Source organism: Chlamydotis macqueenii, chromosome 2 (assembly GCF_036417535.1).
Source record: "Chlamydotis macqueenii isolate bChlMac1 chromosome 2, bChlMac1.mat, whole genome shotgun sequence".
In the NCBI taxonomy this organism is placed as follows: Eukaryota; Metazoa; Chordata; class Aves; order Otidiformes; family Otididae; genus Chlamydotis; species Chlamydotis macqueenii.
The window spans coordinates 161,204,193-161,217,177 of NC_141557.1; the positions used below are offsets into that span (position 1 = coordinate 161,204,193).

The following is a 12,985-nucleotide window of genomic DNA, read 5'->3' on the forward strand; positions in this document are numbered from 1 at the left end:
AAAGTCAGTGAGATAAATCTCACTCACTCGACAGTAGTCAAGGGAGTACATACAATGATATAAGTCTTTATTTACAGTAAAATAATAACAGGTAAACAATGTCAAGAGAACACCACAGTCATGAGATTCAATAACAAAGTTAGGCATTCTTGGGAAATTCTTCTTCCCTTTTACTACAGTACAGACGTGGAGAGACTCATCCCCTGAACTAGCCAACTAAATGAGATGCTTTAGCTGAGGGGTAATCAATCCTCATAGATGTGACATTCAGAATCAGGACATATCACTGGCAACGAACAGCATTTATTGCACTCATGTTTAAGTCACAGTTTCTTCGGGGCTCCCTTCTGGAGTCCAAAGTCCCTTCTGAAGCCTTCGGAACCCTTAAGCCAGACTGATCTGGTACTTCAATCTCCACAGTTGCAATTACTACGTTTATTATCTTCCCTCGCAGGGCTGGAAAGGTATTATTTAGCTTTAACTTTAACTTGAGGGAACTTTAACTTCTTCAAATTGTATGAGAAGCTGCCCCTTTCTTGAGCTATTTCTGTTCTAGCCTGACAGAAACAGTAACTAAAGTGCAGGTCTATTGATTAAATATCCTTATTTTTTCCCCTGTAACAGCCTAAGGCATTTAATCAATATGGCAATGCCCCATAACACGGACCAAAGGCACAATATCCAGTGATCATAAACTGCCTCAGAGTAGTGGTGTAAAGTGATTTTATGACCTGACACCTCCTGAAATGTCCATTCGTGGTGGAATAGATACATACATTTCCTTCTGCAAGCCAGTTACATAAAAAGAACTAAATATCGCAGGGAGCAGCTGTATAGTTTCAGCTTGACAGAAAAGCCCCCTATGATGTTATGATTTCACATACATCAAAAGGACACAGGTTTTGCAAAAGCACATCTATACAACATGTCGTATATTTCCTGAAGGTGATGCACAAATACATCCCAAGAGAAGAACATGGCAGTCTATCTAACATACTTATATGGATCCTGTTCCAATAACCCCTGAGCTGCTCACAAGATTATTTTTTTAAATGTAATTCTCCTCACAACCTAGAGTAGTATATTTACCATTAGGAAGGTAGACCTGATCTGTGTTGAAATAGTTTGTCAGTGAAATAATGCCACTTATGGTCATTATTCTTGGGGCTATGCAGATACTGGTGAATACCTAACTGCAGATACACTTGTATTAAAACAAACAAACAAACAAAATAAATAATAGCACTAGTTACTTCACTTGGGAGACCACTAGGTACAGAAAGTACATGGTCTGTGGCTATGAGTTATATTTCACAAAGGAAACATTATCAGTTCAACCAGCTATTCCTCCACACATATAATTTGTCTACCTTCAAACAAATATAAGCATACACCAGAAGTTTTATTGACAAATCTTTCCCAACAAAGGTCTGCCTCATGTCACTAAGGTCAAAGAGGCTGTAGCACAGAAATTATTTGAATGAAATCTTCAAAATTTACCATGGAATTGTTGATCAGTTTTCCCTTATTTGCCATTTCAAAGAATACCTATTAGACCTCTGTAGGCAGTGTTATAAAGCGAAAGTTTCTGTAGGAAACTGCTAGAAGTCGCTCCCCTTTGTTCAGTGGACTCAGCAGGGCCTAGGGCGGACCCGCTGCTGGCCAAGGCCGAGCTGATTGGTAGCAGAATAATTGGCGTGATAACACCTCTGCAATAACGTATTTAAGGAAAAAAAAAAGGGAGAAGATGTGAAGCAGCTGAGCGGGGGCAGAGAGGGGGAGGCGAGAGCCTTGTGGGCCTTGCAGGCCTCACCCTCTGGCCTCCCGCCGGGCAGCCGACTGGGCCCAACTTGGCCCGGCCTGGCTGCAAGAAGTGGAGAGGAGATGAGAAGTGAATAAGATGTAAAAAGGATCCTGAGAGGCGTCTTCCAGCCTGTTGTGAGGAACAAATGCAGACGCCAAGGTCAGTGAAGAAGGAGGGGGAGGAGTAACGCGGCTCCTGGCCAGAATTCCCCTGCAGCCCGTGGTGACGACCATGGTGGAGCAGGTTGTCCCCCCGCAGCCCATGGAGGTCCACGGAGGGACAGACATTCACCTGCAGCCCGTGGAGGACCCCACACCAGAGCAGGTGGAGGCCTGAAGGAGGCTATGGCCTGTGGACGGTCTGCTGGGGCAGCTGTTCTGGAGGGACTGCACTCCGTGGAAGAGATGACCCACGCCAGAGCAGTTTCATGAAGGACTGTGGCCCGTGGGAGGGACCCCACGCTGGAGCAGGGGAGGAATGCGAGGAGTTCTTCCCCCGACGATGAAGCAGTGGCATGAAACAACGCATGATGAACTGACCGCGACCCCCATTCCCTCTTCCCCGCTGTGTTGCTCGGGGCGGGGAGAAGGTAGTAGAGATAATGTTAAGCCTGGGAAGAGGGAGGGGTTGAAGGAGGTTATCTTGTTCCCTGTCTCATTCTCCTGCTAGTTTTAGAAATAAATGTGTGTTTTTCCCCACATCGAGTCTGTTTTGCCTGTGACGGTAACTGTAGGGATTTCTCCCCATCCTTATCTCAGACCTCGAGACGTTTTTCCTTATATCATCTCCCCCTATTCTCTCGGAGGGTGGGGGTAGTCAGAGAGAGAGACTGCATAGTCTGGTCCCGATCGGGGCTGAACTACAACAGGAGTAGAGGGGCAGAATTCCCTCCCTCGACCTGCCGGCCACGCTCCTTTTGATGCAGCCCAGGATGCAGTTGGCCTTCTGGGCTGCAAGTGTGCATTGTTGCCTCGTGTTGAGTTTCTTGTCCACCATCACTCCCAAGTCCTTTTCCTCAGGGCTGCTCTCAGTTGCTCTCTAATCTTGCTAACTTGCCTCTAGTACAATGAGCATGGGCAGCTGCACATTGACTTGTGTTACAGAGTGCAATTTAGGTTATGGCAAGCCAAAATGTTCATTTTGTGAGATTCATCTCACTTGACTTTAGAAGTCTAAAAACCAAGTGATTAACCAAATTAATTGTCCTCAAGAGGGCAAGTCATTGCATCCTGAAGCAGATCTTTAAAATGGGGGAGGATGACTCACCCTCTAAAGACACTGATCTCTCTTAAGTGGTTAGGAAGCAAAGCTTCACAATTAGTTTAGCATAGGTTCAGAGCGAGACACACGTACCCAACCTAGACATCCTCAGCTGTCTTTATAGTCTGGAGGAGGAAATAGGTTTACCAAGACAGCCACTCACTTGATAAATTTTAGAGGTCTGCCATAGGATGAGATTAATTTGTAGAGCTTTGTAACAAAGGTATTAAGACAGGTTTGAAAGACGTATGAATGGAAATTTCTGTGTGTGACAGTACCACAGCAAACATTAGAGGAAGGATTACAGAAATGGCACTTATTGATAACCAAGGACACAATGAAAAATAGCCAAAGTAATAAAGACCAGTGAATGCGTTCTTATACCAAAAAAGACTTTCTGAACATTGTTTTTTAGAGGAACATTAGACATAGCAAAGACTTGAGGTAGTGCTGTTTGTCCCATCCCACGCAAGTCATTCTAAGTGGACTACTTGACGCACACATCTCCGTGATTATGGCATTACGGTTACACAGATTATGATATGTGGGTGTGTGAGTGTGAGTAAAATCTATGAGACAGTGAGTATGAGTGAGAGTGCGTCACTGAGATCAATTTTGGTTAAAATAAGTAACAAGTCCATTATTTGTTCCACTGATTTCCTACAAATTGAGCTGTGAACCTGCCTATTTCTGGCCCCTGATTGCAAAACAAGAATAGGTAACCACTTCAGATGGAGACACCTACCTGAATATGTCTGCTTTTGGCCAGGTTAACCCTATTTTTCCTCAAAAAAAAAAAAAATCATCTTAGGTGAACCCCACCTTATAATTATTCTGAAGGAAAATACTGGTTTTAAATTTTGTTCAAGGTAATTTTCCTGTTTTGTATTAATGTTAGCACATAGTAGAAACATCCAGCTACTGTATGTGAGAATGGGGGACAAAGGCACGTAGATTTAAAGAGACATGACAGAAAACCAGCACTCTGCTTTTAAAGGGGAAAAAAACCAACTGAATTTACTGTTCTCAGAAGCATAGCAGGGATAGTACATAATGCTGTGAAAGTATAAATTTATGAAAATCTGATCAACTGAATGACATTTGCAAGAGTGCTGCCTTCAGGGGAGTTCTGAGTTGTTAAGGCCTGTGGTAGCCTTTAATGAAATACAGTTCCTTGTAATTTAATCTGATGTACCTGAAAATTAAAAGCATTAGCACTTTTGGGGGATGGCTGTTGCTAGTTACAGTAGGTGAAGTTCTGCTTTCACTGCCCTGAAGATACAGCTGGAGTAAGTATTGATTTCAGCACTTAGTCTAGCTTTACTAAAGTGGAGGAAGCAGGAGCCAAATTTGTTACAGTGAAGTAGTAACTTAAACCTCCTCCTCTTTCTTCATTCACCCTTTCCTCCAAAAATCCAAAAACCAACCAAAAAACAACAAAGTAAAACAAAGCAAAGGAATGAAGTATCCTTGTTGCTTGGATTTATTCCAGATTGAAACCGGGAAACCTGAGACCAAAATTTAGCCTTGTTCAGCTCTATAATTACAGAAACAGTCCATAGTTTGGCTTGGTCACCAGATCTGGACACATATCAGCAAACACCTTTTCAAATAAAGAGAAAGAAATCCTTTCAAACTTTGTCTTTTCTGGACCATTTTTTATTGACTGGAAATAGTCAGACTTTGGTTTTTAGATATGATTGTAAATGCAAATAAGAACAGGCAGATACAAATATGGAATTCGTGCAAGGAAATAAAGGAACCGCAGGATAAAAGAGAAAGTAGTAATTCTTTTAATCCTACTAAGAGCCTGATTAATGCAATTAAAGAAACTTACATTTCAATTAGGCTATGTTTCAAGCTGCTTTACTCAAAGGCACTTCTCCCTGTGGTACCACCCTTTAGCGTACTAGATATGACATTGAATTTTGCACTGGTAGTACAATCTTTCTGTCCCACTTAATCCAGCAGGAATTAGGTTCTTTCATAGTTTTCATAATTTGGGCCTAAAGGATTTAGAAATGCAGAATAGATATAGGTGGGATATGTCATAAGGTCAGATTTCTTCATTTAAGGGAAAAAAACCCCCTCCAACATCAGTGATCTTTTGTTTGGAGGCTGCAAAGCAAGGAGAGGAACAATTTTCAGGGAATGCCAAAACAAGCTTGTATTCGGTCTGCCAAAAAGCACTATGAAATTTTTATGGTTTCCTGTTTGTGAAGGAAAGGGTCGTGTGTCCCATTCCCCAGAAAGAGGAAGGAGAATTTGCTGAGGCTCTAAAACCAGCTGTGATAAGCCAAACACATGTCGGTGAATCACGGCTGTGACAAGGATTGGTGTTGGTGGGCTGAAGGGGCAGCGGGCGCCCGGCTTAAAGAAGAGGAGACAGCTGCCTGCTTTGCTCAGTGAAACCCTCAGGAGGGTGTCAGGGGAAAATGCAGATTATTGTCTTGCATTATTTGCAAAGGTCATTGACGAACTATGAAGAAATGAGTCAACTGTGCACGGAGAGGGAATAATACAGCCTGGATTAATCGTTTGTTCACTAAGACCCAGAAACACCCTATATCTGCAGAAAAAAAAATGCCTTCCATTCCTAATTCAATTTGGCACTTTGGATAATGTTTGGTAAAGGATGTCCTAAATTTTTCATGACTGTATGGAGAACTGGAAGCTCCTGAATTGCACTTTCCTGTGAAATTAAAGATGAAATCTAAAAGGCAAAATATGTTGACTTTCAAATTACCATCCTTGAACTCTCCCTAAATATGGGGTAAATATCTGAAGAAATTCGCCAAAAGAAAGAACAGGAAGTGTTGATTGTGAATGTGAGAAAAAAAGCTTAAGTGAGAAAATGGTATCAAGGAACTTCCTTCTTCCTAAGTCCTTCAAAAAGACACATTTTGTTGTTCATTCATAACATTCATTCCTCGGTTTGAGGTAGATTTGAGAGTAAAAGCACAAGGGGAAGGTAGCTTTTCACCCTGAAAAGCAATTTTCTATTTGGCTGGGAAAAACAAAAAAAAAAAAAGAAAGAGAGGAAAGAGTGAGAAATAAAGCTATGTGCAAGTTCAACCCAAGAGACCTCACAGACCCAGGAAAGAAAAATTTTAAATGAACCACTGATGCACTCTCATGGAGAATGCTATGGAGGAGAAAAAAAAAAATGAAAAGAAAAACAAACAAAAAGGAGTGAGTTTTAGTGGAAGACTGGCTTGTCAAGTGCAGCATCTGCTGCTGTGGAAGCAGAACAAGAATTACATGGGTTGCCTCATACTCAGTGCTTCTGGGTACCAGATACTCACCAGCTGAGGTCATGAAGATATCTTCCCCACAGGGCATGGTCTAGTCATGGATGTGTACATGTGAATCTCACTGGATTTTCATTAATTTGTCCAGAAAAGAGCATTCCATAAAGGAATTGAATATATTTGCTCATGTTAGATAACTTAAATCTGTTCATAGCAGAGCTGAGGCAAAAGTGTGCTCAAGTAAATGAAGAGCTACTAATGTCAGTCATTCCTTCCTCCCCTGACCCAGAGATGATACGAGTGGCTAAACTTTTTAGGAAACAGCTCTTAACTTACAGCAACAGTGGCAATGAAAGAAACATAGCATCATCCAACACTTGCTAGGTGCAGTGATTTAGGATTTGGGGAAAGTTATTCACCACAGTGCTTTAATCTGCTTGTGTCTGTGCATCAACAACCAAATCTTGTTTCCACAATGGTACTGTTCCAGTAATTTCCAACCAGACCCTCCAAATTTCTTCCATGGTGCATGTGGCAGGACAGTGTCCCATGCCACTATGGTGTTCTTTCTGCATTCTGCCTTCATACAAAACTTGCATGATAGACCTCTTTCTTTCTTCTGCTTTGTCTTTGCGCATCAAAGGGTCACAGGACCCTTTGTACGTAGACAAATGGGTTTGGAAGGGACCATTCACGTTTATAAAAAGGTTTAGTAAACAAGATCTACTACAGATGGAAGGCTTAGGAAAAGACTGGCAGAAAGTATGGCCTAGGGAGACAGGTTAATTGCCTATAAATACAAAAAGGTCCGTAAAAAAAAAATAGACATTTGTTTTATTAGTTAGTGAAGTCAAACCAAGTAGTATTATACTAACATAATGGCAGGGAATACTTAATGCTTCACAAAAAAACACTCTCAAAAAGCCATTCAAGCAATTGATCAGGCTGACAGAGAGGAATGAAGAATAATTTTCACAGGGAGTATATAAAATTCTCATCTTTTTATCTGAAACACAGAGAAAATAAAATCAAAGTAGCTAAAATGGAAAGAGAATGATACCAACAAATACACTTGGGTACTGTTGAACTGTTCCCAGCCTGAAGGTGATCTAGGGCTTTCCCAGATGTTGATTGGATGCGTGATGGGCTTTGCAACACAATGCAATCGGCTGCAGAACAAACAAAGTATACGTGTATATCTATATGATGTGAAAAATGTCTTTACCTTTCTTGAATCCCACGGGTATAAGTTGGCCCAACGCTGCTTCTGAGCTTTAATCATGAGTGACAGACGCATTAAGAAAACTATATATTGTCTGAACGCATTCTGAATGCATCTAGACAACAAATCCAAGTCCAAAAAGGACTGTTTAAGTCTCAACATTTTATTTTCTTTTTTTTTTCACCCAAAAACTCTCTCAGAAATTTTGAAATAAAATGTTTGAATGACTAACAGGAAACTGAGATAAATGCGACAGAAGTGTTTTTGTTTTGGTTAAAAGTGCTGTGTCTTGACCGCCAGTCACGTTCAGCATGGGCAATCCATGGCAACACAGAAGCAGTACGAACTTCCCACCACCTGCTGCCTTTGGGGGCGTAGACGTCCATTCATCCATTTCCTCATGAAGACTCTGGTCTGCCAGCAGTCACTGCCAGCGGTGACATCTACACCAGGAACAGTAATGTATTATGCTGCCACAGCTAGATTCAGCAGAGCTTATCGATCTGCAGCTTTTACCAGGTTGGTATCTGATGGTGCTCTCAATTGCTAGCACATTGGTACATTTTGTTAGCGAAGCGTCAAGCCAGAGCCAGCTCAACTGCGGGAAGGTGCAACTACTTCAAGCAAATTTACTTATTTTGTTGGGAAACTTAATAAACCCGCAGTGAGCACTGGGCCACCGTGGTTAGTGTGCTTTGGATACTCCTGATGAAGCACTTCTACATCGTGTTGCTGTCTGTTGTGTAGTTACAGTAGAAGTCACACAGATTTTGCAGGCTGTACAGCTGCTTAGGCCATTTCCTGATGCTGCTCTACCCCTGACATGTCCCTCCCCATCTTTCAGCTTGATCTTGGTAGGTTCAACCATGTAAGAGGTTGGTGATGGCAGGGAATCTGTGGCTGTCTTGGCTTTCAGCGGGACGAGTCCAGGCTCAGTCAGACCTGATAATTCAAGAGTCTTATTGCTCCTCCTCTCTTTCTGTGTAGATAGAATAGAGGAAGTGACATGATTGCATGATATATTAAAAAATTCCTGTCTACAATGTCCAGATGACAATCAGTCCATTATGGGGAAATGAGCAACCCAAAGGGAAATAAGATTGGCTAGATTATTAGAACAGTAGGTGGGAAACCAGAGGATCAGAGAGCATAGAGTAAAAAATATGTCTTCCCTTCCACCTTCTGGAGATGAGTCCTTCTTTTGCTGCTCTCCAATGGCAGATCTGAAATGATACTTTTCTTTTTTTTTCTTTTGTATGTATTAAGACAAAAGCCTGCTGAGTCACCAGGTCTTTAGGCATTGGAACTATATTTAGAAGATGGACCAGAAAACCCCCAGTCATGAGGCAAAGTTTTGCCCTACAAGTTTACATTTGTTTCTCACTGAAGAGCCATCTGTGGATGGCTCTGTGATGGTCAACATTTTATCCACTTCTGCAAACAAAGCATGTATGCCAGAATTTTATGATCTGTTTGAGAACAGTCATTCAACAACCTCTTTCTATTGTTCAATCCTAATTAGCTTTCAATGCTAAAATGCAAGGGAGGTCAGAGTAAAGCAATAAAACAATACCAATGCTGCCTGTCACTGAAAGCAATCCTGCTGAAGACAACTGAGGATATATGTTGCAGAAGTAATATAATTTCTGGTGGCCACTGGATGTATATGGTAATGGCTATTGATGCAGCACAGCATGCTGTACCCAGCAGACACTACAGACATTTCACTTCAGCTTTGTTCAGAAAGCCAAGAGCTTGGGGGATGAGAAAGCAGAAAGCATCCCTCACCTGCTCTAGAAGCAGCATTGTCAAAGGATGGGACATATTCTGCTCTCCTTATACCAGATTATTTCTGGTCTAATTCCGTGACGATCCTCCAGATTCGTGACAATGACATCAAGAGCAGAATTTGGCTTTGTGGCTGTTGCACTTCATGATGGAAAGTACTCCAAGTCATTAAAGAGAAATGTGAATTTAAAAAAAAAGTCGACCTTGATCTGCTAGACTTTGCCTCTCACCTCCCTCTGCTGCTTTGTATTGCTCTGTGCTCTCATTTCCTAATGCACAGACGATTCTGCTGCCTGGTCGTAGGCTTGCTGCTCTCATTTCCAAATCCTTGGACTTTCAGGTCTTAATTTATCACATGCTGCTGATCCTGTGCTATGTTTAAACTCTAAGTGCAATACCCAGAATTTAATATCCTCCCTGCCAACACAATTTGACTTTATGCAAGCAGCACCTATATCCAGCATTCTTTTTCTCTCTAAAATGAATTTCCACGTAGACACAGAAATATGTCAACCCTTCCCTCCTCTGTCCTCCAGCATATCTGTTCCTAAAAACTGTGAATTCTAGTTGCTATTTCTAGGGGCTTACAGCCAATTAATGACCATCACCTATGTGATCATGGTGGAAATGATTTGTTTCCATGTGTTATTTAGGATTAGCCTCTGTCAGAGCCTAAGGGTCTAAGTAGTGCCTCAGCCACCTCTTCATGCTGACTCTATTATCTCTTTTAGCACTGAAAAAAAAAACCCTGTCTTATCAAATCATGAATTATTTTAAGGCAATGAAAAAGTAACAGGAGTAGTAAAACAACTGTGCAATATCCTTACTGACCACACTGACTCTATTTCAAAATCTATTGGTCAAAAACCTGTTCCTTCTTGTTGTAAAAACATCCCAAAAAGCAAACCAGAAAAGAAAAAAAAATCACTGAATCAAGTAAGACTCCAAGTAGCACAAAGAGTTCATCAATAATAAAATTTAGGTATCTTGTGACTCTCAGCACAACTGCCAAAGCTGGTAAACTGCTCTTATATATTTGCATCCCTGTGAACACTGGACCCAGTTCTCTGAAAAATCATTCAAAGTGCTAATGAAGTTTATGCATCCCTAGGAGAATTTTATTGTTTTATTAGAGACCCTTAAGCTGTCAGGGAGTTGCAAGAGCAAGCTGTTCCCCTGAGGAAGGCATGCCAGGAGAGAGGGTTACAGCAAGGTGAGCTGGAGAAGCACCCTCACTAACAAGGGCTCAGTCCCACAGCACCTGAGCAAGAGCAGAGCAGGTTTGGTGACAGTAATCAGGGTCACCATCCCTCCCATGGAGGTATCTCACAGGTCCTTCTCACAGCAGTGTGACCCAAGGAATCAGAGCAGTGTCTACCAGAGCTGGCCTAAATCATGGTCAGCCAAACCCCTGGGGCAAGGAGAAGACAGGTAGATACTGCCAATGCACTCAGGACCCTGTACAAACTTTGGCACAAAGCAGCTACCTCTATGGCTCGTAACTCAAAGAGGGATGAGGCATGGCAACAACAGCTGGCTGTCCATCACCCATTCAGCTTTGTCCTGTTCTCCCAAAGAACGACTCAGGTCCAGCACAGCACATGCCAGCGACCATTCCTAATGGACACTTTGGATGCTGTCACCTTCTTTCTGTATGGGAGATAATTTAACCTTGGGGACATGACCCGGCCACAAGACAGACCCTAGGCTTATTTTATTCAGCAGTATAGATGCATTCCCTTCTGAATTCTACCAGCACATTCCTTTTCCCTCTTCCTATAAATCCTCCTTATTTCCAGCCCTGATGCTATTCAAACATAACCAGGACTCAGAAACCCAGCGGCTTGTTAAAGTGAAATGGGATGATTACCTGTTACTCTTGAAGGAGAGCGCGATGCCAACCCGGCTCCCACGTGCCTCACCTTCAATGCCTGTGTGGCTCAGCTTCCTCAAAGCACTACTGAGGACACACACTATAATTTAATTGACTCCTCTTTTGTGTAAATAATTCAGAGAACAAATGGTGATTGCAAACCAAGTCCAGGACACCTGAAAGCTGGGTAGAAAATACTGGATAAAGCAACGCAATTATGGGATATGTACCCAACAGCCTCTCTAACCTAAGTTGACAGAAAATGCTGAGTCTCATCACCTCTGTCAAACTAAATCAGTGATTTTAGTCCCTAAAGCAGGTGTCTAAATAGGAACATGCTTTTCGAGGGGAGAAGGAGAGGATGAGAATGAAAACCAAAGAATGATTGCATGGCTGCAACATTTTCTGATTAGATAATGATGGTTTGTGACACAATATGAACATGTCCTGTTTACATTGCATCTTGCAGCGTGATCTGACAGACAACAGTAAAAGCAATTATACAAACACCATTCCTGAAATATGTTTCACTAGATACCGTTACAGATATCCAGTGCTGGAGACTCTAAAATCTCCCTGGAAAGTGTTTCAATCTCCTTATCATTAGACAGCTTTTCTTAATATCTATCCTGATTCTTTCTTGCTGCAGCTTAAGTCCATTATTTCTTGTTCATCCCATCTGTAATAAACAGAAAAACAATGATTATTCTTTTCCTCTTCGCAGCAGACTTTTATGTACCAAGAGGCTGTTATCTTCATCTTCTCTTTTTTTAGCTTAACAAACTCTTTTTGTAATCTCTCCTCTGCAGCCAGGCTTGCAAGCTCTCAGATCACTCCTGCTGCTTTCCCATAAACTCTCAGTAACCGGCCTGTGTTTCAAAATGAGTGCCCAACACCAGACAGCAGATTAAATTGTCCTTGTCCAATGTGATGAAGACTCACACTAAAGCTACATTAAAGAATGACTTTTAAGGAATCTAAAGCCTGGTCTCAACCCAGGCACCACCTACCACTGAGGTAAAAAATCAGACTCAAACAATAACGTGCCATAAAAAAGTGCCTTGCAATGGGGTCTGTCCAGATAAGTGTGGCTCACAATCCAGCCACCTAAAAACAAGCAGCTGAGTATGAGACGCCCTGTGGTATCTGACACATCCACATGGACCTTAGCGATATGCACAGGCCATCTTTGAGTCTGTAACAGACCTCACAGTCAATGGGGGTCTCCGGTGTCATCGATTCTGTCTTTAAGTAGACATATACATGAATCATAATATTTCCTACATCTCTAGCAAATATGTAGGGTACCTAGACAACACACTCAGTAATGCATTCCTAATTTGGATACACCTACATTTAGTTGAGATGACTCCCATCCCATGTATCAGATGAGCTATAATGAATTCTGTCTTCATGTTCTTTGCTTGTGGTAAAGATACACAGGACATGGCTTTTCTTTTGCTTAAGATGCAAAGAAAAGTGGTTAAGACGTGTGATGCTGCATTGATGAATATTGGGTGCATGCTCAGTGATTCTGCTCAGAGCTGACAAGCAGCCATTTGCCAAGCAGCAATTGACCAGTTTTGATTTTCAGTCTTGACCCTTCATTTTACACAAATATTACACGGGTAATTGAGCCATGCTAATAGTCACAAAAAAAAAAATAACTTCAGTCATTTCTTCACCAGTTTTAGATCTATTTACATCTAAGTATCAGCAGGCTCTCAGTCCCTCAGATGAGATTGTGCAGATAACATAATAAAATAGAAAAAAAAAAAAGTTTAACA

At 41.7% G+C, this 12,985-nt stretch overlaps 1 protein-coding gene across 7 annotated transcripts in view; it reads right to left on the reverse strand.

Annotated features, from left to right (window-relative positions):
- TSNARE1 (t-SNARE domain containing 1) overlaps positions 1-12,985 on the reverse strand; it is a 490,264-nt gene that overhangs the window by 153,702 nt on the left and 323,577 nt on the right. The gene's annotated exons all lie outside the window — the stretch shown is intronic.